Source organism: Phalangium opilio, unplaced genomic scaffold (assembly GCF_054372755.1).
Source record: "Phalangium opilio isolate 3A_F unplaced genomic scaffold, DU_Popi_V2 ptg000352l_1, whole genome shotgun sequence".
NCBI classification, from domain to species: Eukaryota; Metazoa; Arthropoda; class Arachnida; order Opiliones; family Phalangiidae; genus Phalangium; species Phalangium opilio.
In genome coordinates, this window is record NW_028324228.1 from 3,100,899 (window position 1) to 3,115,642 (window position 14,744).

General features: G+C 42.9%; 64 non-coding genes across 64 annotated transcripts; all 64 read left to right on the forward strand.

Moving 5' to 3' along the window:
* The first annotated feature begins 3 nt into the window (after positions 1–3).
* TRNAD-GUC (transfer RNA aspartic acid (anticodon GUC)) lies at positions 4–75 on the forward strand. Its single transcript has one exon. It is a non-coding gene; the product is annotated as a tRNA-Asp (tRNA).
* A 66-nt stretch (positions 76–141) lies between these two features.
* Positions 142–212, forward strand: TRNAG-UCC (transfer RNA glycine (anticodon UCC)). The gene has a single exon. It is a non-coding gene; the product is annotated as a tRNA-Gly (tRNA).
* A 258-nt stretch (positions 213–470) lies between these two features.
* On the forward strand, positions 471–542 carry TRNAD-GUC (transfer RNA aspartic acid (anticodon GUC)). Its single transcript has one exon. It is a non-coding gene; the product is annotated as a tRNA-Asp (tRNA).
* A 66-nt stretch (positions 543–608) lies between these two features.
* Positions 609–679, forward strand: TRNAG-UCC (transfer RNA glycine (anticodon UCC)). The gene has a single exon. It is a non-coding gene; the product is annotated as a tRNA-Gly (tRNA).
* Positions 680–937: 258 nt separating this feature from the next.
* Positions 938–1,009, forward strand: TRNAD-GUC (transfer RNA aspartic acid (anticodon GUC)). The gene has a single exon. It is a non-coding gene; the product is annotated as a tRNA-Asp (tRNA).
* Positions 1,010–1,075: 66 nt separating this feature from the next.
* Positions 1,076–1,146, forward strand: TRNAG-UCC (transfer RNA glycine (anticodon UCC)). Its single transcript has one exon. It is a non-coding gene; the product is annotated as a tRNA-Gly (tRNA).
* A 258-nt stretch (positions 1,147–1,404) lies between these two features.
* TRNAD-GUC (transfer RNA aspartic acid (anticodon GUC)) lies at positions 1,405–1,476 on the forward strand. Its single transcript has one exon. It is a non-coding gene; the product is annotated as a tRNA-Asp (tRNA).
* A 66-nt stretch (positions 1,477–1,542) lies between these two features.
* Positions 1,543–1,613, forward strand: TRNAG-UCC (transfer RNA glycine (anticodon UCC)). Its single transcript has one exon. It is a non-coding gene; the product is annotated as a tRNA-Gly (tRNA).
* A 258-nt stretch (positions 1,614–1,871) lies between these two features.
* Positions 1,872–1,943, forward strand: TRNAD-GUC (transfer RNA aspartic acid (anticodon GUC)). Its single transcript has one exon. It is a non-coding gene; the product is annotated as a tRNA-Asp (tRNA).
* A 66-nt stretch (positions 1,944–2,009) lies between these two features.
* Positions 2,010–2,080, forward strand: TRNAG-UCC (transfer RNA glycine (anticodon UCC)). Its single transcript has one exon. It is a non-coding gene; the product is annotated as a tRNA-Gly (tRNA).
* Positions 2,081–2,338: 258 nt separating this feature from the next.
* TRNAD-GUC (transfer RNA aspartic acid (anticodon GUC)) lies at positions 2,339–2,410 on the forward strand. Its single transcript has one exon. It is a non-coding gene; the product is annotated as a tRNA-Asp (tRNA).
* Positions 2,411–2,476: 66 nt separating this feature from the next.
* Positions 2,477–2,547, forward strand: TRNAG-UCC (transfer RNA glycine (anticodon UCC)). Its single transcript has one exon. It is a non-coding gene; the product is annotated as a tRNA-Gly (tRNA).
* Positions 2,548–2,805: 258 nt separating this feature from the next.
* On the forward strand, positions 2,806–2,877 carry TRNAD-GUC (transfer RNA aspartic acid (anticodon GUC)). The gene has a single exon. It is a non-coding gene; the product is annotated as a tRNA-Asp (tRNA).
* A 66-nt stretch (positions 2,878–2,943) lies between these two features.
* Positions 2,944–3,014, forward strand: TRNAG-UCC (transfer RNA glycine (anticodon UCC)). Its single transcript has one exon. It is a non-coding gene; the product is annotated as a tRNA-Gly (tRNA).
* Positions 3,015–3,272: 258 nt separating this feature from the next.
* Positions 3,273–3,344, forward strand: TRNAD-GUC (transfer RNA aspartic acid (anticodon GUC)). The gene has a single exon. It is a non-coding gene; the product is annotated as a tRNA-Asp (tRNA).
* A 66-nt stretch (positions 3,345–3,410) lies between these two features.
* Positions 3,411–3,481, forward strand: TRNAG-UCC (transfer RNA glycine (anticodon UCC)). Its single transcript has one exon. It is a non-coding gene; the product is annotated as a tRNA-Gly (tRNA).
* Positions 3,482–3,739: 258 nt separating this feature from the next.
* On the forward strand, positions 3,740–3,811 carry TRNAD-GUC (transfer RNA aspartic acid (anticodon GUC)). The gene has a single exon. It is a non-coding gene; the product is annotated as a tRNA-Asp (tRNA).
* A 66-nt stretch (positions 3,812–3,877) lies between these two features.
* On the forward strand, positions 3,878–3,948 carry TRNAG-UCC (transfer RNA glycine (anticodon UCC)). Its single transcript has one exon. It is a non-coding gene; the product is annotated as a tRNA-Gly (tRNA).
* Positions 3,949–4,206: 258 nt separating this feature from the next.
* Positions 4,207–4,278, forward strand: TRNAD-GUC (transfer RNA aspartic acid (anticodon GUC)). Its single transcript has one exon. It is a non-coding gene; the product is annotated as a tRNA-Asp (tRNA).
* A 66-nt stretch (positions 4,279–4,344) lies between these two features.
* Positions 4,345–4,415, forward strand: TRNAG-UCC (transfer RNA glycine (anticodon UCC)). The gene has a single exon. It is a non-coding gene; the product is annotated as a tRNA-Gly (tRNA).
* Positions 4,416–4,673: 258 nt separating this feature from the next.
* On the forward strand, positions 4,674–4,745 carry TRNAD-GUC (transfer RNA aspartic acid (anticodon GUC)). Its single transcript has one exon. It is a non-coding gene; the product is annotated as a tRNA-Asp (tRNA).
* Positions 4,746–4,811: 66 nt separating this feature from the next.
* TRNAG-UCC (transfer RNA glycine (anticodon UCC)) lies at positions 4,812–4,882 on the forward strand. The gene has a single exon. It is a non-coding gene; the product is annotated as a tRNA-Gly (tRNA).
* Positions 4,883–5,140: 258 nt separating this feature from the next.
* TRNAD-GUC (transfer RNA aspartic acid (anticodon GUC)) lies at positions 5,141–5,212 on the forward strand. Its single transcript has one exon. It is a non-coding gene; the product is annotated as a tRNA-Asp (tRNA).
* Positions 5,213–5,278: 66 nt separating this feature from the next.
* On the forward strand, positions 5,279–5,349 carry TRNAG-UCC (transfer RNA glycine (anticodon UCC)). The gene has a single exon. It is a non-coding gene; the product is annotated as a tRNA-Gly (tRNA).
* A 257-nt stretch (positions 5,350–5,606) lies between these two features.
* On the forward strand, positions 5,607–5,678 carry TRNAD-GUC (transfer RNA aspartic acid (anticodon GUC)). Its single transcript has one exon. It is a non-coding gene; the product is annotated as a tRNA-Asp (tRNA).
* Positions 5,679–5,744: 66 nt separating this feature from the next.
* On the forward strand, positions 5,745–5,815 carry TRNAG-UCC (transfer RNA glycine (anticodon UCC)). Its single transcript has one exon. It is a non-coding gene; the product is annotated as a tRNA-Gly (tRNA).
* A 257-nt stretch (positions 5,816–6,072) lies between these two features.
* On the forward strand, positions 6,073–6,144 carry TRNAD-GUC (transfer RNA aspartic acid (anticodon GUC)). Its single transcript has one exon. It is a non-coding gene; the product is annotated as a tRNA-Asp (tRNA).
* A 66-nt stretch (positions 6,145–6,210) lies between these two features.
* Positions 6,211–6,281, forward strand: TRNAG-UCC (transfer RNA glycine (anticodon UCC)). Its single transcript has one exon. It is a non-coding gene; the product is annotated as a tRNA-Gly (tRNA).
* A 258-nt stretch (positions 6,282–6,539) lies between these two features.
* On the forward strand, positions 6,540–6,611 carry TRNAD-GUC (transfer RNA aspartic acid (anticodon GUC)). Its single transcript has one exon. It is a non-coding gene; the product is annotated as a tRNA-Asp (tRNA).
* A 66-nt stretch (positions 6,612–6,677) lies between these two features.
* On the forward strand, positions 6,678–6,748 carry TRNAG-UCC (transfer RNA glycine (anticodon UCC)). Its single transcript has one exon. It is a non-coding gene; the product is annotated as a tRNA-Gly (tRNA).
* Positions 6,749–7,005: 257 nt separating this feature from the next.
* On the forward strand, positions 7,006–7,077 carry TRNAD-GUC (transfer RNA aspartic acid (anticodon GUC)). Its single transcript has one exon. It is a non-coding gene; the product is annotated as a tRNA-Asp (tRNA).
* A 66-nt stretch (positions 7,078–7,143) lies between these two features.
* Positions 7,144–7,214, forward strand: TRNAG-UCC (transfer RNA glycine (anticodon UCC)). Its single transcript has one exon. It is a non-coding gene; the product is annotated as a tRNA-Gly (tRNA).
* A 257-nt stretch (positions 7,215–7,471) lies between these two features.
* Positions 7,472–7,543, forward strand: TRNAD-GUC (transfer RNA aspartic acid (anticodon GUC)). Its single transcript has one exon. It is a non-coding gene; the product is annotated as a tRNA-Asp (tRNA).
* Positions 7,544–7,609: 66 nt separating this feature from the next.
* On the forward strand, positions 7,610–7,680 carry TRNAG-UCC (transfer RNA glycine (anticodon UCC)). The gene has a single exon. It is a non-coding gene; the product is annotated as a tRNA-Gly (tRNA).
* Positions 7,681–7,938: 258 nt separating this feature from the next.
* TRNAD-GUC (transfer RNA aspartic acid (anticodon GUC)) lies at positions 7,939–8,010 on the forward strand. The gene has a single exon. It is a non-coding gene; the product is annotated as a tRNA-Asp (tRNA).
* A 66-nt stretch (positions 8,011–8,076) lies between these two features.
* TRNAG-UCC (transfer RNA glycine (anticodon UCC)) lies at positions 8,077–8,147 on the forward strand. Its single transcript has one exon. It is a non-coding gene; the product is annotated as a tRNA-Gly (tRNA).
* Positions 8,148–8,404: 257 nt separating this feature from the next.
* On the forward strand, positions 8,405–8,476 carry TRNAD-GUC (transfer RNA aspartic acid (anticodon GUC)). The gene has a single exon. It is a non-coding gene; the product is annotated as a tRNA-Asp (tRNA).
* Positions 8,477–8,542: 66 nt separating this feature from the next.
* On the forward strand, positions 8,543–8,613 carry TRNAG-UCC (transfer RNA glycine (anticodon UCC)). Its single transcript has one exon. It is a non-coding gene; the product is annotated as a tRNA-Gly (tRNA).
* A 257-nt stretch (positions 8,614–8,870) lies between these two features.
* TRNAD-GUC (transfer RNA aspartic acid (anticodon GUC)) lies at positions 8,871–8,942 on the forward strand. Its single transcript has one exon. It is a non-coding gene; the product is annotated as a tRNA-Asp (tRNA).
* A 66-nt stretch (positions 8,943–9,008) lies between these two features.
* On the forward strand, positions 9,009–9,079 carry TRNAG-UCC (transfer RNA glycine (anticodon UCC)). The gene has a single exon. It is a non-coding gene; the product is annotated as a tRNA-Gly (tRNA).
* Positions 9,080–9,336: 257 nt separating this feature from the next.
* Positions 9,337–9,408, forward strand: TRNAD-GUC (transfer RNA aspartic acid (anticodon GUC)). The gene has a single exon. It is a non-coding gene; the product is annotated as a tRNA-Asp (tRNA).
* A 66-nt stretch (positions 9,409–9,474) lies between these two features.
* Positions 9,475–9,545, forward strand: TRNAG-UCC (transfer RNA glycine (anticodon UCC)). The gene has a single exon. It is a non-coding gene; the product is annotated as a tRNA-Gly (tRNA).
* A 257-nt stretch (positions 9,546–9,802) lies between these two features.
* Positions 9,803–9,874, forward strand: TRNAD-GUC (transfer RNA aspartic acid (anticodon GUC)). Its single transcript has one exon. It is a non-coding gene; the product is annotated as a tRNA-Asp (tRNA).
* Positions 9,875–9,940: 66 nt separating this feature from the next.
* On the forward strand, positions 9,941–10,011 carry TRNAG-UCC (transfer RNA glycine (anticodon UCC)). Its single transcript has one exon. It is a non-coding gene; the product is annotated as a tRNA-Gly (tRNA).
* A 257-nt stretch (positions 10,012–10,268) lies between these two features.
* Positions 10,269–10,340, forward strand: TRNAD-GUC (transfer RNA aspartic acid (anticodon GUC)). Its single transcript has one exon. It is a non-coding gene; the product is annotated as a tRNA-Asp (tRNA).
* Positions 10,341–10,406: 66 nt separating this feature from the next.
* TRNAG-UCC (transfer RNA glycine (anticodon UCC)) lies at positions 10,407–10,477 on the forward strand. The gene has a single exon. It is a non-coding gene; the product is annotated as a tRNA-Gly (tRNA).
* Positions 10,478–10,734: 257 nt separating this feature from the next.
* Positions 10,735–10,806, forward strand: TRNAD-GUC (transfer RNA aspartic acid (anticodon GUC)). Its single transcript has one exon. It is a non-coding gene; the product is annotated as a tRNA-Asp (tRNA).
* A 66-nt stretch (positions 10,807–10,872) lies between these two features.
* TRNAG-UCC (transfer RNA glycine (anticodon UCC)) lies at positions 10,873–10,943 on the forward strand. The gene has a single exon. It is a non-coding gene; the product is annotated as a tRNA-Gly (tRNA).
* Positions 10,944–11,200: 257 nt separating this feature from the next.
* Positions 11,201–11,272, forward strand: TRNAD-GUC (transfer RNA aspartic acid (anticodon GUC)). The gene has a single exon. It is a non-coding gene; the product is annotated as a tRNA-Asp (tRNA).
* Positions 11,273–11,338: 66 nt separating this feature from the next.
* On the forward strand, positions 11,339–11,409 carry TRNAG-UCC (transfer RNA glycine (anticodon UCC)). The gene has a single exon. It is a non-coding gene; the product is annotated as a tRNA-Gly (tRNA).
* A 258-nt stretch (positions 11,410–11,667) lies between these two features.
* Positions 11,668–11,739, forward strand: TRNAD-GUC (transfer RNA aspartic acid (anticodon GUC)). Its single transcript has one exon. It is a non-coding gene; the product is annotated as a tRNA-Asp (tRNA).
* A 66-nt stretch (positions 11,740–11,805) lies between these two features.
* On the forward strand, positions 11,806–11,876 carry TRNAG-UCC (transfer RNA glycine (anticodon UCC)). Its single transcript has one exon. It is a non-coding gene; the product is annotated as a tRNA-Gly (tRNA).
* Positions 11,877–12,133: 257 nt separating this feature from the next.
* Positions 12,134–12,205, forward strand: TRNAD-GUC (transfer RNA aspartic acid (anticodon GUC)). The gene has a single exon. It is a non-coding gene; the product is annotated as a tRNA-Asp (tRNA).
* Positions 12,206–12,271: 66 nt separating this feature from the next.
* On the forward strand, positions 12,272–12,342 carry TRNAG-UCC (transfer RNA glycine (anticodon UCC)). The gene has a single exon. It is a non-coding gene; the product is annotated as a tRNA-Gly (tRNA).
* Positions 12,343–12,600: 258 nt separating this feature from the next.
* TRNAD-GUC (transfer RNA aspartic acid (anticodon GUC)) lies at positions 12,601–12,672 on the forward strand. The gene has a single exon. It is a non-coding gene; the product is annotated as a tRNA-Asp (tRNA).
* Positions 12,673–12,738: 66 nt separating this feature from the next.
* Positions 12,739–12,809, forward strand: TRNAG-UCC (transfer RNA glycine (anticodon UCC)). Its single transcript has one exon. It is a non-coding gene; the product is annotated as a tRNA-Gly (tRNA).
* Positions 12,810–13,066: 257 nt separating this feature from the next.
* TRNAD-GUC (transfer RNA aspartic acid (anticodon GUC)) lies at positions 13,067–13,138 on the forward strand. The gene has a single exon. It is a non-coding gene; the product is annotated as a tRNA-Asp (tRNA).
* A 66-nt stretch (positions 13,139–13,204) lies between these two features.
* TRNAG-UCC (transfer RNA glycine (anticodon UCC)) lies at positions 13,205–13,275 on the forward strand. The gene has a single exon. It is a non-coding gene; the product is annotated as a tRNA-Gly (tRNA).
* A 258-nt stretch (positions 13,276–13,533) lies between these two features.
* On the forward strand, positions 13,534–13,605 carry TRNAD-GUC (transfer RNA aspartic acid (anticodon GUC)). Its single transcript has one exon. It is a non-coding gene; the product is annotated as a tRNA-Asp (tRNA).
* Positions 13,606–13,671: 66 nt separating this feature from the next.
* TRNAG-UCC (transfer RNA glycine (anticodon UCC)) lies at positions 13,672–13,742 on the forward strand. The gene has a single exon. It is a non-coding gene; the product is annotated as a tRNA-Gly (tRNA).
* Positions 13,743–13,999: 257 nt separating this feature from the next.
* Positions 14,000–14,071, forward strand: TRNAD-GUC (transfer RNA aspartic acid (anticodon GUC)). The gene has a single exon. It is a non-coding gene; the product is annotated as a tRNA-Asp (tRNA).
* A 66-nt stretch (positions 14,072–14,137) lies between these two features.
* Positions 14,138–14,208, forward strand: TRNAG-UCC (transfer RNA glycine (anticodon UCC)). Its single transcript has one exon. It is a non-coding gene; the product is annotated as a tRNA-Gly (tRNA).
* A 257-nt stretch (positions 14,209–14,465) lies between these two features.
* Positions 14,466–14,537, forward strand: TRNAD-GUC (transfer RNA aspartic acid (anticodon GUC)). Its single transcript has one exon. It is a non-coding gene; the product is annotated as a tRNA-Asp (tRNA).
* A 66-nt stretch (positions 14,538–14,603) lies between these two features.
* Positions 14,604–14,674, forward strand: TRNAG-UCC (transfer RNA glycine (anticodon UCC)). Its single transcript has one exon. It is a non-coding gene; the product is annotated as a tRNA-Gly (tRNA).
* The last annotated feature ends 70 nt before the right edge of the window (positions 14,675–14,744 follow it).

Sequence of the window (14,744 nt, forward strand, 5' to 3'; positions counted from 1 at the left end):
TCATCCTCGGTAGTATAGTGGTGAGTATCCTCGCCTGTCACGCGAGAGACCGGGGTTCGATTCCCCGCCGGGGAGCGGCTTTTTAAATGTATACTAATCTAGGCTTCTTTTGTGTGTCATATCGAAGTGTGACCTATGCAAGCATCGGTAGTTCAATGGTAGAATTCTCGCCTTCCAAGCGGGAGGTCCGGGTTCGATTCACGGCCGGTGCAAGCCGTACGATCTCGTTTCTTTGATTCTCAAAATCGTGCACATTTTTTGTAAAACCAATAACGTTTCTCGAAAAGTAAAGTGTTCAGAAATCGCCTAGACCATTATTTCTAGCGTAGAGTATTTTATTGGGTTACTTTTTCTTCAAACTCACTTTTTCATTTAATTAGTGACTATCGCGCATGCTCCGGGACTTAGCGAAAAAAATTCGGATAGAAGTACCATAAGTTTAAAAAACTGAGATAACCAAATTTGATTCATCCTCGGTAGTATAGTGGTGAGTATCCTCGCCTGTCACGCGAGAGACCGGGGTTCGATTCCCCGCCGGGGAGCGGCTTTTTAAATGTATACTAATCTAGGCTTCTTTTGTGTGTCATATCGAAGTGTGACCTATGCAAGCATCGGTAGTTCAATGGTAGAATTCTCGCCTTCCAAGCGGGAGGTCCGGGTTCGATTCACGGCCGGTGCAAGCCGTACGATCTCGTTTCTTTGACTCTCAAAATCGTGCACATTTTTTGTAAAACCAATAACGTTTCTCGAAAAGTAAAGTGTTCAGAAATCGCCTAGACCATTATTTCTAGCGTAGAGTATTTTATTGGGTTACTTTTTCTTCAAACTCACTTTTTCATTTAATTAGTGACTATCGCGCATGCTCCGGGACTTAGCGAAAAAAATTCGGATAGAAGTACCATAAGTTTAAAAAACTGAGATAACCAAATTTGATTCATCCTCGGTAGTATAGTGGTGAGTATCCTCGCCTGTCACGCGAGAGACCGGGGTTCGATTCCCCGCCGGGGAGCGGCTTTTTAAATGTATACTAATCTAGGCTTCTTTTGTGTGTCATATCGAAGTGTGACCTATGCAAGCATCGGTAGTTCAATGGTAGAATTCTCGCCTTCCAAGCGGGAGGTCCGGGTTCGATTCACGGCCGGTGCAAGCCGTACGATCTCGTTTCTTTGACTCTCAAAATCGTGCACATTTTTTGTAAAACCAATAACGTTTCTCGAAAAGTAAAGTGTTCAGAAATCGCCTAGACCATTATTTCTAGCGTAGAGTATTTTATTGGGTTACTTTTTCTTCAAACTCACTTTTTCATTTAATTAGTGACTATCGCGCATGCTCCGGGACTTAGCGAAAAAAATTCGGATAGAAGTACCATAAGTTTAAAAAACTGAGATAACCAAATTTGATTCATCCTCGGTAGTATAGTGGTGAGTATCCTCGCCTGTCACGCGAGAGACCGGGGTTCGATTCCCCGCCGGGGAGCGGCTTTTTAAATGTATACTAATCTAGGCTTCTTTTGTGTGTCATATCGAAGTGTGACCTATGCAAGCATCGGTAGTTCAATGGTAGAATTCTCGCCTTCCAAGCGGGAGGTCCGGGTTCGATTCTTGGCCGGTGCAAGCCGTACGATCTCGTTTCTTTGATTCTCAAAATCGTGCACATTTTTTGTAAAACCAATAACGTTTCTCGAAAAGTAAAGTGTTCAGAAATCGCCTAGACCATTATTTCTAGCGTAGAGTATTTTATTGGGTTACTTTTTCTTCAAACTCACTTTTTCATTTAATTAGTGACTATCGCGCATGCTCCGGGACTTAGCGAAAAAAATTCGGATAGAAGTACCATAAGTTTAAAAAACTGAGATAACCAAATTTGATTCATCGTCGGTAGTATAGTGGTGAGTATCCTCGCCTGTCACGCGAGAGACCGGGGTTCGATTCCCCGCCGGGGAGCGGCTTTTTAAATGTATACTAATCTAGGCTTCTTTTGTGTGTCATATCGAAGTGTGACCTATGCAAGCATCGGTAGTTCAATGGTAGAATTCTCGCCTTCCAAGCGGGAGGTCCGGGTTCGATTCCCGGCCGGTGCAAGCCGTACGATCTCGTTTCTTTGACTCTCAAAATCGTGCACATTTTTTGTAAAACCAATAACGTTTCTCGAAAAGTAAAGGGTTCAGAAATCGCCTTGACTATTATTTCTAGCGTAGAGTATTTTATTGGGTTTCTTTTTCTTCAAACTCACTTTTTCATTTAATTAGTGACTATCGCGCATGCTCCGGGACTTAGCGAAAAAAATTCGGATAGAAGTACCATAAGTTTAAAAAACTGAGATAACCAAATTTGATTCATCCTCGGTAGTATAGTGGTGAGTATCCTCGCCTGTCACGCGAGAGACCGGGGTTCGATTCCCCGCCGGGGAGCGGCTTTTTAAATGTATACTAATCTAGGCTTCTTTTGTGTGTCATATCGAAGTGTGACCTATGCAAGCATCGGTAGTTCAATGGTAGAATTCTCGCCTTCCAAGCGGGAGGTCCGGGTTCGATTCACGGCCGGTGCAAGCCGTACGATCTCGTTTCTTTGACTCTCAAAATCGTGCACATTTTTTGTAAAACCAATAACGTTTCTCGAAAAGTAAAGTGTTCAGAAATCGCCTAGACCATTATTTCTAGCGTAGAGTATTTTATTGGGTTACTTTTTCTTCAAACTCACTTTTTCATTTAATTAGTGACTATCGCGCATGCTCCGGGACTTAGCGAAAAAAATTCGGATAGAAGTACCATAAGTTTAAAAAACTGAGATAACCAAATTTGATTCATCCTCGGTAGTATAGTGGTGAGTATCCTCGCCTGTCACGCGAGAGACCGGGGTTCGATTCCCCGCCGGGGAGCGGCTTTTTAAATGTATACTAATCTAGGCTTCTTTTGTGTGTCATATCGAAGTGTGACCTATGCAAGCATCGGTAGTTCAATGGTAGAATTCTCGCCTTCCAAGCGGGAGGTCCGGGTTCGATTCACGGCCGGTGCAAGCCGTACGATCTCGTTTCTTTGACTCTCAAAATCGTGCACATTTTTTGTAAAACCAATAACGTTTCTCGAAAAGTAAAGTGTTCAGAAATCGCCTAGACCATTATTTCTAGCGTAGAGTATTTTATTGGGTTACTTTTTCTTCAAACTCACTTTTTCATTTAATTAGTGACTATCGCGCATGCTCCGGGACTTAGCGAAAAAAATTCGGATAGAAGTACCATAAGTTTAAAAAACTGAGATAACCAAATTTGATTCATCCTCGGTAGTATAGTGGTGAGTATCCTCGCCTGTCACGCGAGAGACCGGGGTTCGATTCCCCGCCGGGGAGCGGCTTTTTAAATGTATACTAATCTAGGCTTCTTTTGTGTGTCATATCGAAGTGTGACCTATGCAAGCATCGGTAGTTCAATGGTAGAATTCTCGCCTTCCAAGCGGGAGGTCCGGGTTCGATTCCCGGCCGGTGCAAGCCGTACGATCTCGTTTCTTTGATTCTCAAAATCGTGCACATTTTTTGTAAAACCAATAACGTTTCTCGAAAAGTAAAGTGTTCAGAAATCGCCTAGACCATTATTTCTAGCGTAGAGTATTTTATTGGGTTACTTTTTCTTCAAACTCACTTTTTCATTTAATTAGTGACTATCGCGCATGCTCCGGGACTTAGCGAAAAAAATTCGGATAGAAGTACCATAAGTTTAAAAAACTGAGATAACCAAATTTGATTCATCGTCGGTAGTATAGTGGTGAGTATCCTCGCCTGTCACGCGAGAGACCGGGGTTCGATTCCCCGCCGGGGAGCGGCTTTTTAAATGTATACTAATCTAGGCTTCTTTTGTGTGTCATATCGAAGTGTGACCTATGCAAGCATCGGTAGTTCAATGGTAGAATTCTCGCCTTCCAAGCGGGAGGTCCGGGTTCGATTCCCGGCCGGTGCAAGCCGTACGATCTCGTTTCTTTGACTCTCAAAATCGTGCACATTTTTTGTAAAACCAATAACGTTTCTCGAAAAGTAAAGGGTTCAGAAATCGCCTTGACTATTATTTCTAGCGTAGAGTATTTTATTGGGTTTCTTTTTCTTCAAACTCACTTTTTCATTTAATTAGTGACTATCGCGCATGCTCCGGGACTTAGCGAAAAAAATTCGGATAGAAGTACCATAAGTTTAAAAAACTGAGATAACCAAATTTGATTCATCCTCGGTAGTATAGTGGTGAGTATCCTCGCCTGTCACGCGAGAGACCGGGGTTCGATTCCCCGCCGGGGAGCGGCTTTTTAAATGTATACTAATCTAGGCTTCTTTTGTGTGTCATATCGAAGTGTGACCTATGCAAGCATCGGTAGTTCAATGGTAGAATTCTCGCCTTCCAAGCGGGAGGTCCGGGTTCGATTCACGGCCGGTGCAAGCCGTACGATCTCGTTTCTTTGACTCTCAAAATCGTGCACATTTTTTGTAAAACCAATAACGTTTCTCGAAAAGTAAAGTGTTCAGAAATCGCCTAGACCATTATTTCTAGCGTAGAGTATTTTATTGGGTTACTTTTTCTTCAAACTCACTTTTTCATTTAATTAGTGACTATCGCGCATGCTCCGGGACTTAGCGAAAAAAATTCGGATAGAAGTACCATAAGTTTAAAAAACTGAGATAACCAAATTTGATTCATCCTCGGTAGTATAGTGGTGAGTATCCTCGCCTGTCACGCGAGAGACCGGGGTTCGATTCCCCGCCGGGGAGCGGCTTTTTAAATGTATACTAATCTAGGCTTCTTTTGTGTGTCATATCGAAGTGTGACCTATGCAAGCATCGGTAGTTCAATGGTAGAATTCTCGCCTTCCAAGCGGGAGGTCCGGGTTCGATTCCCGGCCGGTGCAAGCCGTACGATCTCGTTTCTTTGATTCTCAAAATCGTGCACATTTTTTGTAAAACCAATAACGTTTCTCGAAAAGTAAAGTGTTCAGAAATCGCCTAGACCATTATTTCTAGCGTAGAGTATTTTATTGGGTTACTTTTTCTTCAAACTCACTTTTTCATTTAATTAGTGACTATCGCGCATGCTCCGGGACTTAGCGAAAAAAATTCGGATAGAAGTACCATAAGTTTAAAAAACTGAGATAACCAAATTTGATTCATCGTCGGTAGTATAGTGGTGAGTATCCTCGCCTGTCACGCGAGAGACCGGGGTTCGATTCCCCGCCGGGGAGCGGCTTTTTAAATGTATACTAATCTAGGCTTCTTTTGTGTGTCATATCGAAGTGTGACCTATGCAAGCATCGGTAGTTCAATGGTAGAATTCTCGCCTTCCAAGCGGGAGGTCCGGGTTCGATTCCCGGCCGGTGCAAGCCGTACGATCTCGTTTCTTTGACTCTCAAAATCGTGCACATTTTTTGTAAAACCAATAACGTTTCTCGAAAAGTAAAGGGTTCAGAAATCGCCTTGACTATTATTTCTAGCGTAGAGTATTTTATTGGGTTTCTTTTTCTTCAAACTCACTTTTTCATTTAATTAGTGACTATCGCGCATGCTCCGGGACTTAGCGAAAAAAATTCGGATAGAAGTACTATAAGTTTAAAAAACTGAGATAACCAATTTTACTCATCCTCGGTAGTATAGTGGTGAGTATCCTCGCCTGTCACGCGAGAGACCGGGGTTCGATTCCCCGCCGGGGAGCGGTTTATTATATGTATACTAATCTAGGCTTCTTTTGTGTGTCATGTCGAAGTGTGACCTATGCAAGCATCGGTAGTTCAATGGTAGAATTCTCGCCTTCCAAGCGGGAGGTCCGGGTTCGATTCCCGGCCGGTGCAACCCGTACGATCTCGTTTCTTTGACTCTCAAAATCGTGCACATTTTTTGTAAAACCAATAACGTTTCTCGAAAAGTAAAGGGTTCAGAAATCGCCTTGACCATTATTTCTAGCGTAGAGTATTTTATTGGGTTTCTTTTTCTTCAAACTCACTTTTTCATTTAATTAGTGACTATCGCGCATGCTCCGGGACTTAGCGAAAAAAATTCGGATAGAAGTACTATAAGTTTAAAAAACTGAGATAACCAATTTTACTCATCCTCGGTAGTATAGTGGTGAGTATCCTCGCCTGTCACGCGAGAGACCGGGGTTCGATTCCCCGCCGGGGAGCGGTTTTTTAAATGTACACTAATCTAGGCTTCTTTTGTGTGTCGTATCGAAGTGTGACCTATGCAAGCATCGGTAGTTCAATGGTAGAATTCTCGCCTTCCAAGCGGGAGGTCCGGGTTCGATTCCCGGCCGGTGCAAGCCGTACGATCTCGTTTCTTTGACTCTCAAAATCGTGCACATTTTTTGTAAAACCAATAACGTTTCTCGAAAAGTAAAGGGTTCAGAAATCGCCTTGACCATTATTTCTAGCGTAGAGTATTTTATTGGGTTTCTTTTTCTTCAAACTCACTTTTTCATTTAATTAGTGACTATCGCGCATGCTCCGGGACTTAGCGAAAAAAATTCGGATAGAAGTACTATAAGTTTAAAAAACTGAGATAACCAACTTTTACTCATCCTCGGTAGTATAGTGGTGAGTATCCTCGCCTGTCACGCGAGAGACCGGGGTTCGATTCCCCGCCGGGGAGCGGTTTATTATATGTATACTAATCTAGGCTTCTTTTGTGTGTCATATCGAAGTGTGACCTATGCAAGCATCGGTAGTTCAATGGTAGAATTCTCGCCTTCCAAGCGGGAGGTCCGGGTTCGATTCCCGGCCGGTGCAACCCGTACGATCTCGTTTCTTTGACTCTCAAAATCGTGCACATTTTTTGTAAAACCAATAACGTTTCTCGAAAAGTAAAGGGTTCAGAAATCGCCTTGACCATTATTTCTAGCGTAGAGTATTTTATTGGGTTTCTTTTTCTTCAAACTCACTTTTTCATTTAATTAGTGACTATCGCGCATGCTCCGGGACTTAGCGAAAAAAATTCGGATAGAAGTACTATAAGTTTAAAAAACTGAGATAACCAATTTTACTCATCCTCGGTAGTATAGTGGTGAGTATCCTCGCCTGTCACGCGAGAGACCGGGGTTCGATTCCCCGCCGGGGAGCGGTTTTTTAAATGTACACTAATCTAGGCTTCTTTTGTGTGTCGTATCGAAGTGTGACCTATGCAAGCATCGGTAGTTCAATGGTAGAATTCTCGCCTTCCAAGCGGGAGGTCCGGGTTCGATTCCCGGCCGGTGCAAGCCGTACGATCTCGTTTCTTTGACTCTCAAAATCGTGCACATTTTTTGTAAAACCAATAACGTTTCTCGAAAAGTAAAGGGTTCAGAAATCGCCTTGACTATTATTTCTAGCGTAGAGTATTTTATTGGGTTTCTTTTTCTTCAAACTCACTTTTTCATTTAATTAGTGACTATCGCGCATGCTCCGGGACTTAGCGAAAAAAATTCGGATAGAAGTACTATAAGTTTAAAAAACTGAGATAACCAATTTTACTCATCCTCGGTAGTATAGTGGTGAGTATCCTCGCCTGTCACGCGAGAGACCGGGGTTCGATTCCCCGCCGGGGAGCGGTTTATTATATGTATACTAATCTAGGCTTCTTTTGTGTGTCATATCGAAGTGTGACCTATGCAAGCATCGGTAGTTCAATGGTAGAATTCTCGCCTTCCAAGCGGGAGGTCCGGGTTCGATTCCCGGCTGGTGCAACCCGTACGATCTCGTTTCTTTGACTCTCAAAATCGTGCACATTTTTTGTAAAACCAATAACGTTTCTCGAAAAGTAAAGGGTTCAGAAATCGCCTTGACCATTATTTCTAGCGTAGAGTATTTTATTGGGTTACTTTTTCTTCAAACTCACTTTTTCATTTAATTAGTGACTATCGCGCATGCTCCGGGACTTAGCGAAAAAAATTCGGATAGAAGTACTATAAGTTTAAAAAACTGAGATAACCAACTTTTACTCATCCTCGGTAGTATAGTGGTGAGTATCCTCGCCTGTCACGCGAGAGACCGGGGTTCGATTCCCCGCCGGGGAGCGGTTTATTATATGTATACTAATCTAGGCTTCTTTTGTGTGTCATATCGAAGTGTGACCTATGCAAGCATCGGTAGTTCAATGGTAGAATTCTCGCCTTCCAAGCGGGAGGTCCGGGTTCGATTCCCGGCCGGTGCAACCCGTACGATCTCGTTTCTTTGACTCTCAAAATCGTGCACATTTTTTGTAAAACCAATAACGTTTCTCGAAAAGTAAAGGGTTCAGAAATCGCCTTGACCATTATTTCTAGCGTAGAGTATTTTATTGGGTTTCTTTTTCTTCAAACTCACTTTTTCATTTAATTAGTGACTATCGCGCATGCTCCGGGACTTAGCGAAAAAAATTCGGATAGAAGTACTATAAGTTTAAAAAACTGAGATAACCAATTTTACTCATCCTCGGTAGTATAGTGGTGAGTATCCTCGCCTGTCACGCGAGAGACCGGGGTTCGATTCCCCGCCGGGGAGCGGTTTTTTAAATGTACACTAATCTAGGCTTCTTTTGTGTGTCGTATCGAAGTGTGACCTATGCAAGCATCGGTAGTTCAATGGTAGAATTCTCGCCTTCCAAGCGGGAGGTCCGGGTTCGATTCCCGGCCGGTGCAAGCCGTACGATCTCGTTTCTTTGACTCTCAAAATCGTGCACATTTTTTGTAAAACCAATAACGTTTCTCGAAAAGTAAAGGGTTCAGAAATCGCCTTGACTATTATTTCTAGCGTAGAGTATTTTATTGGGTTTCTTTTTCTTCAAACTCACTTTTTCATTTAATTAGTGACTATCGCGCATGCTCCGGGACTTAGCGAAAAAAATTCGGATAGAAGTACTATAAGTTTAAAAAACTGAGATAACCAATTTTACTCATCCTCGGTAGTATAGTGGTGAGTATCCTCGCCTGTCACGCGAGAGACCGGGGTTCGATTCCCCGCCGGGGAGCGGTTTATTATATGTATACTAATCTAGGCTTCTTTTGTGTGTCATATCGAAGTGTGACCTATGCAAGCATCGGTAGTTCAATGGTAGAATTCTCGCCTTCCAAGCGGGAGGTCCGGGTTCGATTCCCGGCTGGTGCAACCCGTACGATCTCGTTTCTTTGACTCTCAAAATCGTGCACATTTTTTGTAAAACCAATAACGTTTCTCGAAAAGTAAAGGGTTCAGAAATCGCCTTGACCATTATTTCTAGCGTAGAGTATTTTATTGGGTTACTTTTCTTCAAACTCACTTTTTCATTTAATTAGTGACTATCGCGCATGCTCCGGGACTTAGCGAAAAAAATTCGGATAGAAGTACTATAAGTTTAAAAAACTGAGATAACCAACTTTTACTCATCCTCGGTAGTATAGTGGTGAGTATCCTCGCCTGTCACGCGAGAGACCGGGGTTCGATTCCCCGCCGGGGAGCGGTTTATTATATGTATACTAATCTAGGCTTCTTTTGTGTGTCATATCGAAGTGTGACCTATGCAAGCATCGGTAGTTCAATGGTAGAATTCTCGCCTTCCAAGCGGGAGGTCCGGGTTCGATTCCCGGCCGGTGCAACCCGTACGATCTCGTTTCTTTGACTCTCAAAATCGTGCACATTTTTTGTAAAACCAATAACGTTTCTCGAAAAGTAAAGGGTTCAGAAATCGCCTTGACCATTATTTCTAGCGTAGAGTATTTTATTGGGTTTCTTTTTCTTCAAACTCACTTTTTCATTTAATTAGTGACTATCGCGCATGCTCCGGGACTTAGCGAAAAAAATTCGGATAGAAGTACTATAAGTTTAAAAAACTGAGATAACCAATTTTACTCATCCTCGGTAGTATAGTGGTGAGTATCCTCGCCTGTCACGCGAGAGACCGGGGTTCGATTCCCCGCCGGGGAGCGGTTTTTTAAATGTACACTAATCTAGGCTTCTTTTGTGTGTCGTATCGAAGTGTGACCTATGCAAGCATCGGTAGTTCAATGGTAGAATTCTCGCCTTCCAAGCGGGAGGTCCGGGTTCGATTCCCGGCCGGTGCAAGCCGTACGATCTCGTTTCTTTGACTCTCAAAATCGTGCACATTTTTTGTAAAACCAATAACGTTTCTCGAAAAGTAAAGGGTTCAGAAATCGCCTTGACTATTATTTCTAGCGTAGAGTATTTTATTGGGTTTCTTTTTCTTCAAACTCACTTTTTCATTTAATTAGTGACTATCGCGCATGCTCCGGGACTTAGCGAAAAAAATTCGGATAGAAGTACTATAAGTTTAAAAAACTGAGATAACCAATTTTACTCATCCTCGGTAGTATAGTGGTGAGTATCCTCGCCTGTCACGCGAGAGACCGGGGTTCGATTCCCCGCCGGGGAGCGGTTTATTATATGTATACTAATCTAGGCTTCTTTTGTGTGTCATATCGAAGTGTGACCTATGCAAGCATCGGTAGTTCAATGGTAGAATTCTCGCCTTCCAAGCGGGAGGTCCGGGTTCGATTCCCGGCTGGTGCAACCCGTACGATCTCGTTTCTTTGACTCTCAAAATCGTGCACATTTTTTGTAAAACCAATAACGTTTCTCGAAAAGTAAAGGGTTCAGAAATCGCCTTGACCATTATTTCTAGCGTAGAGTATTTTATTGGGTTACTTTTCTTCAAACTCACTTTTTCATTTAATTAGTGACTATCGCGCATGCTCCGGGACTTAGCGAAAAAAATTCGGATAGAAGTACTATAAGTTTAAAAAACTGAGATAACCAACTTTTACTCATCCTCGGTAGTATAGTGGTGAGTATCCTCGCCTGTCACGCGAGAGACCGGGGTTCGATTCCCCGCCGGGGAGCGGTTTATTATATGTATACTAATCTAGGCTTCTTTTGTGTGTCATATCGAAGTGTGACCTATGCAAGCATCGGTAGTTCAATGGTAGAATTCTCGCCTTCCAAGCGGGAGGTCCGGGTTCGATTCCCGGCCGGTGCAACCCGTACGATCTCGTTTCTTTGACTCTCAAAATCGTGCACATTTTTTGTAAAACCAATAACGTTTCTCGAAAAGTAAAGGGTTCAGAAATCGCCTTGACCATTATTTCTAGCGTAGAGTATTTTATTGGGTTTCTTTTTCTTCAAACTCACTTTTTCATTTAATTAGTGACTATCGCGCATGCTCCGGGACTTAGCGAAAAAAATTCGGATAGAAGTACTATAAGTTTAAAAAACTGAGATAACCAATTTTACTCATCCTCGGTAGTATAGTGGTGAGTATCCTCGCCTGTCACGCGAGAGACCGGGGTTCGATTCCCCGCCGGGGAGCGGTTTTTTAAATGTACACTAATCTAGGCTTCTTTTGTGTGTCGTATCGAAGTGTGACCTATGCAAGCATCGGTAGTTCAATGGTAGAATTCTCGCCTTCCAAGCGGGAGGTCCGGGTTCGATTCCCGGCCGGTGCAAGCCGTACGATCTCGTTTCTTTGACTCTCAAAATCGTGCACATTTTTTGTAAAACCAATAACGTTTCTCGAAAAGTAAAGGGTTCAGAAATCGCCTTGACCATTATTTCTAGCGTAGAGTATTTTATTGGGTTTCTTTTTCTTCAAACTCACTTTTTCATTTAATTAGTGACTATCGCGCATGCTCCGGGACTTAGCGAAAAAAATTCGGATAGAAGTACTATAAGTTTAAAAAACTGAGATAACCAACTTTTACTCATCCTCGGTAGTATAGTGGTGAGTATCCTCGCCTGTCACGCGAGAGACCGGGGTTCGATTCCCCGCCGGGGAGCGGTTTATTATATGTATACTAATCTAGGCTTCTTTTGTGTGTCATATCGAAGTGTGACCTATGCAAGCATCGGTAGTTCAATGGTAGAATTCTCGCCTTCCAAGCGGGAGGTCCGGGTTCGATTCCCGGCCGGTGCAACCCGTACGATCTCGTTTCTTTGACTCTCAAAATCGTGCACATTTTTTGTAAAACCAATAACGTTTCTCGAAAAGTAAAGGGTTCAGAAATCGCCTTGACCATTATTTCTAGCGTAGAGTATTTTATTGGGTTTCTTTTTCTTCAAACTCACTTTTTCATTTAATTAGTGACTATCGCGCATGCTCCGGGACTTAGCGAAAAAAATTCGGATAGAAGTACTATAAGTTTAAAAAACTGAGATAACCAATTTTACTCATCCTCGGTAGTATAGTGGTGAGTATCCTCGCCTGTCACGCGAGAGACCGGGGTTCGATTCCCCGCCGGGGAGCGGTTTTTTAAATGTACACTAATCTAGGCTTCTTTTGTGTGTCATATCGAAGTGTGACCTATGCAAGCATCGGTAGTTCAATGGTAGAATTCTCGCCTTCCAAGCGGGAGGTCCGGGTTCGATTCCCGGCTGGTGCAACCCGTACGATCTCGTTTCTTTGACTCTCAAAATCGTGCACATTTTTTGTAAAACCAATAACGTTTCTCGAAAAGTAAAGGGTTCAGAAATCGCCTTGACCATTATTTCTAGCGTAGAGTATTTTATTGGGTTACTTTTTCTTCAAACTCACTTTTTCATTTAATTAGTGACTATCGCGCATGCTCCGGGACTTAGCGAAAAAAATTCGGATAGAAGTACTATAAGTTTAAAAAACTGAGATAACCAACTTTTACTCATCCTCGGTAGTATAGTGGTGAGTATCCTCGCCTGTCACGCGAGAGACCGGGGTTCGATTCCCCGCCGGGGAGCGGTTTATTATATGTATACTAATCTAGGCTTCTTTTGTGTGTCATATCGAAGTGTGACCTATGCAAGCATCGGTAGTTCAATGGTAGAATTCTCGCCTTCCAAGCGGGAGGTCCGGGTTCGATTCCCGGCCGGTGCAACCCGTACGATCTCGTTTCTTTGACTCTCAAAATCGTGCACATTTTTTGTAAAACCAATAACGTTTCTCGAAAAGTAAAGGGTTCAGAAATCGCCTTGACCATTATTTCTAGCGTAGAGTATTTTATTGGGTTTCTTTTTCTTCAAACTCACTTTTTCATTTAATTAGTGACTATCGCGCATGCTCCGGGACTTAGCGAAAAAAATTCGGATAGAAGTACTATAAGTTTAAAAAACTGAGATAACCAATTTTACTCATCCTCGGTAGTATAGTGGTGAGTATCCTCGCCTGTCACGCGAGAGACCGGGGTTCGATTCCCCGCCGGGGAGCGGTTTTTTAAATGTACACTAATCTAGGCTTCTTTTGTGTGTCGTATCGAAGTGTGACCTATGCAAGCATCGGTAGTTCAATGGTAGAATTCTCGCCTTCCAAGCGGGAGGTCCGGGTTCGATTCCCGGCCGGTGCAAGCCGTACGATCTCGTTTCTTTGACTCTCAAAATCGTGCACATTTTTTGTAAAACCAATAACGTTTCTCGAAAAGTAAAGGGTTCAGAAATCGCCTTGACCATTATTTCTAGCGTAGAGTATTTTATTGGGTTTCTTTTTCTTCAAACTCACTTTTTCATTTAATTAGTGACTATCGCGCATGCTCCGGGACTTAGCGAAAAAAATTCGGATAGAAGTACTATAAGTTTAAAAAACTGAGATAACCAACTTTTACTCATCCTCGGTAGTATAGTGGTGAGTATCCTCGCCTGTCACGCGAGAGACCGGGGTTCGATTCCCCGCCGGGGAGCGGTTTATTATATGTATACTAATCTAGGCTTCTTTTGTGTGTCATATCGAAGTGTGACCTATGCAAGCATCGGTAGTTCAATGGTAGAATTCTCGCCTTCCAAGCGGGAGGTCCGGGTTCGATTCCCGGCCGGTGCAACCCGTACGATCTCGTTTCTTTGACTCTCAAAATCGTGCACATTTTTTGTAAAACCAATAACGTTTCTCGAAAAGTAAAGGGTTCAGAAATCGCCTTGACCATTATTTCTAGCGTAGAGTATTTTATTGGGTTTCTTTTTCTTCAAACTCACTTTTTCATTTAATTAGTGACTATCGCGCATGCTCCGGGACTTAGCGAAAAAAATTCGGATAGAAGTACTATAAGTTTAAAAAACTGAGATAACCAATTTTACTCATCCTCGGTAGTATAGTGGTGAGTATCCTCGCCTGTCACGCGAGAGACCGGGGTTCGATTCCCCGCCGGGGAGCGGTTTTTTAAATGTACACTAATCTAGGCTTCTTTTGTGTGTCGTATCGAAGTGTGACCTATGCAAGCATCGGTAGTTCAATGGTAGAATTCTCGCCTTCCAAGCGGGAGGTCCGGGTTCGATTCCCGGCCGGTGCAAGCCGTACGATCTCGTTTCTTTGACTCTCAAAATCGTGCACATTTTTTGTAAAACCAATAACGTTTCTCGAAAAGTAAAGGGTTCAGAAATCGCCTTGACTATTATTTCTAGCGTAGAGTATTTTATTGGGTTTCTTTTTCTTCAAACTCACTTTTTCATTTAATTAGTGACTATCGCGCATGCTCCGGGACTTAGCGAAAAAAATTCGGATAGAAGTACTATAAGTTTAAAAAACTGAGATAACCAATTTTACTCATCCTCGGTAGTATAGTGGTGAGTATCCTCGCCTGTCACGCGAGAGACCGGGGTTCGATTCCCCGCCGGGGAGCGGTTTATTATATGTATACTAATCTAGGCTTCTTTTGTGTGTCATATCGAAGTGTGACCTATGCAAGCATCGGTAGTTCAATGGTAGAATTCTCGCCTTCCAAGCGGGAGGTCCGGGTTCGATTCCCGGCTGGTGCAACCCGTACGATCTCGTTTCTTTGACTCTCAAAATCGTGCACATTTTTTGTAAAACCAATAACGTTTCTCG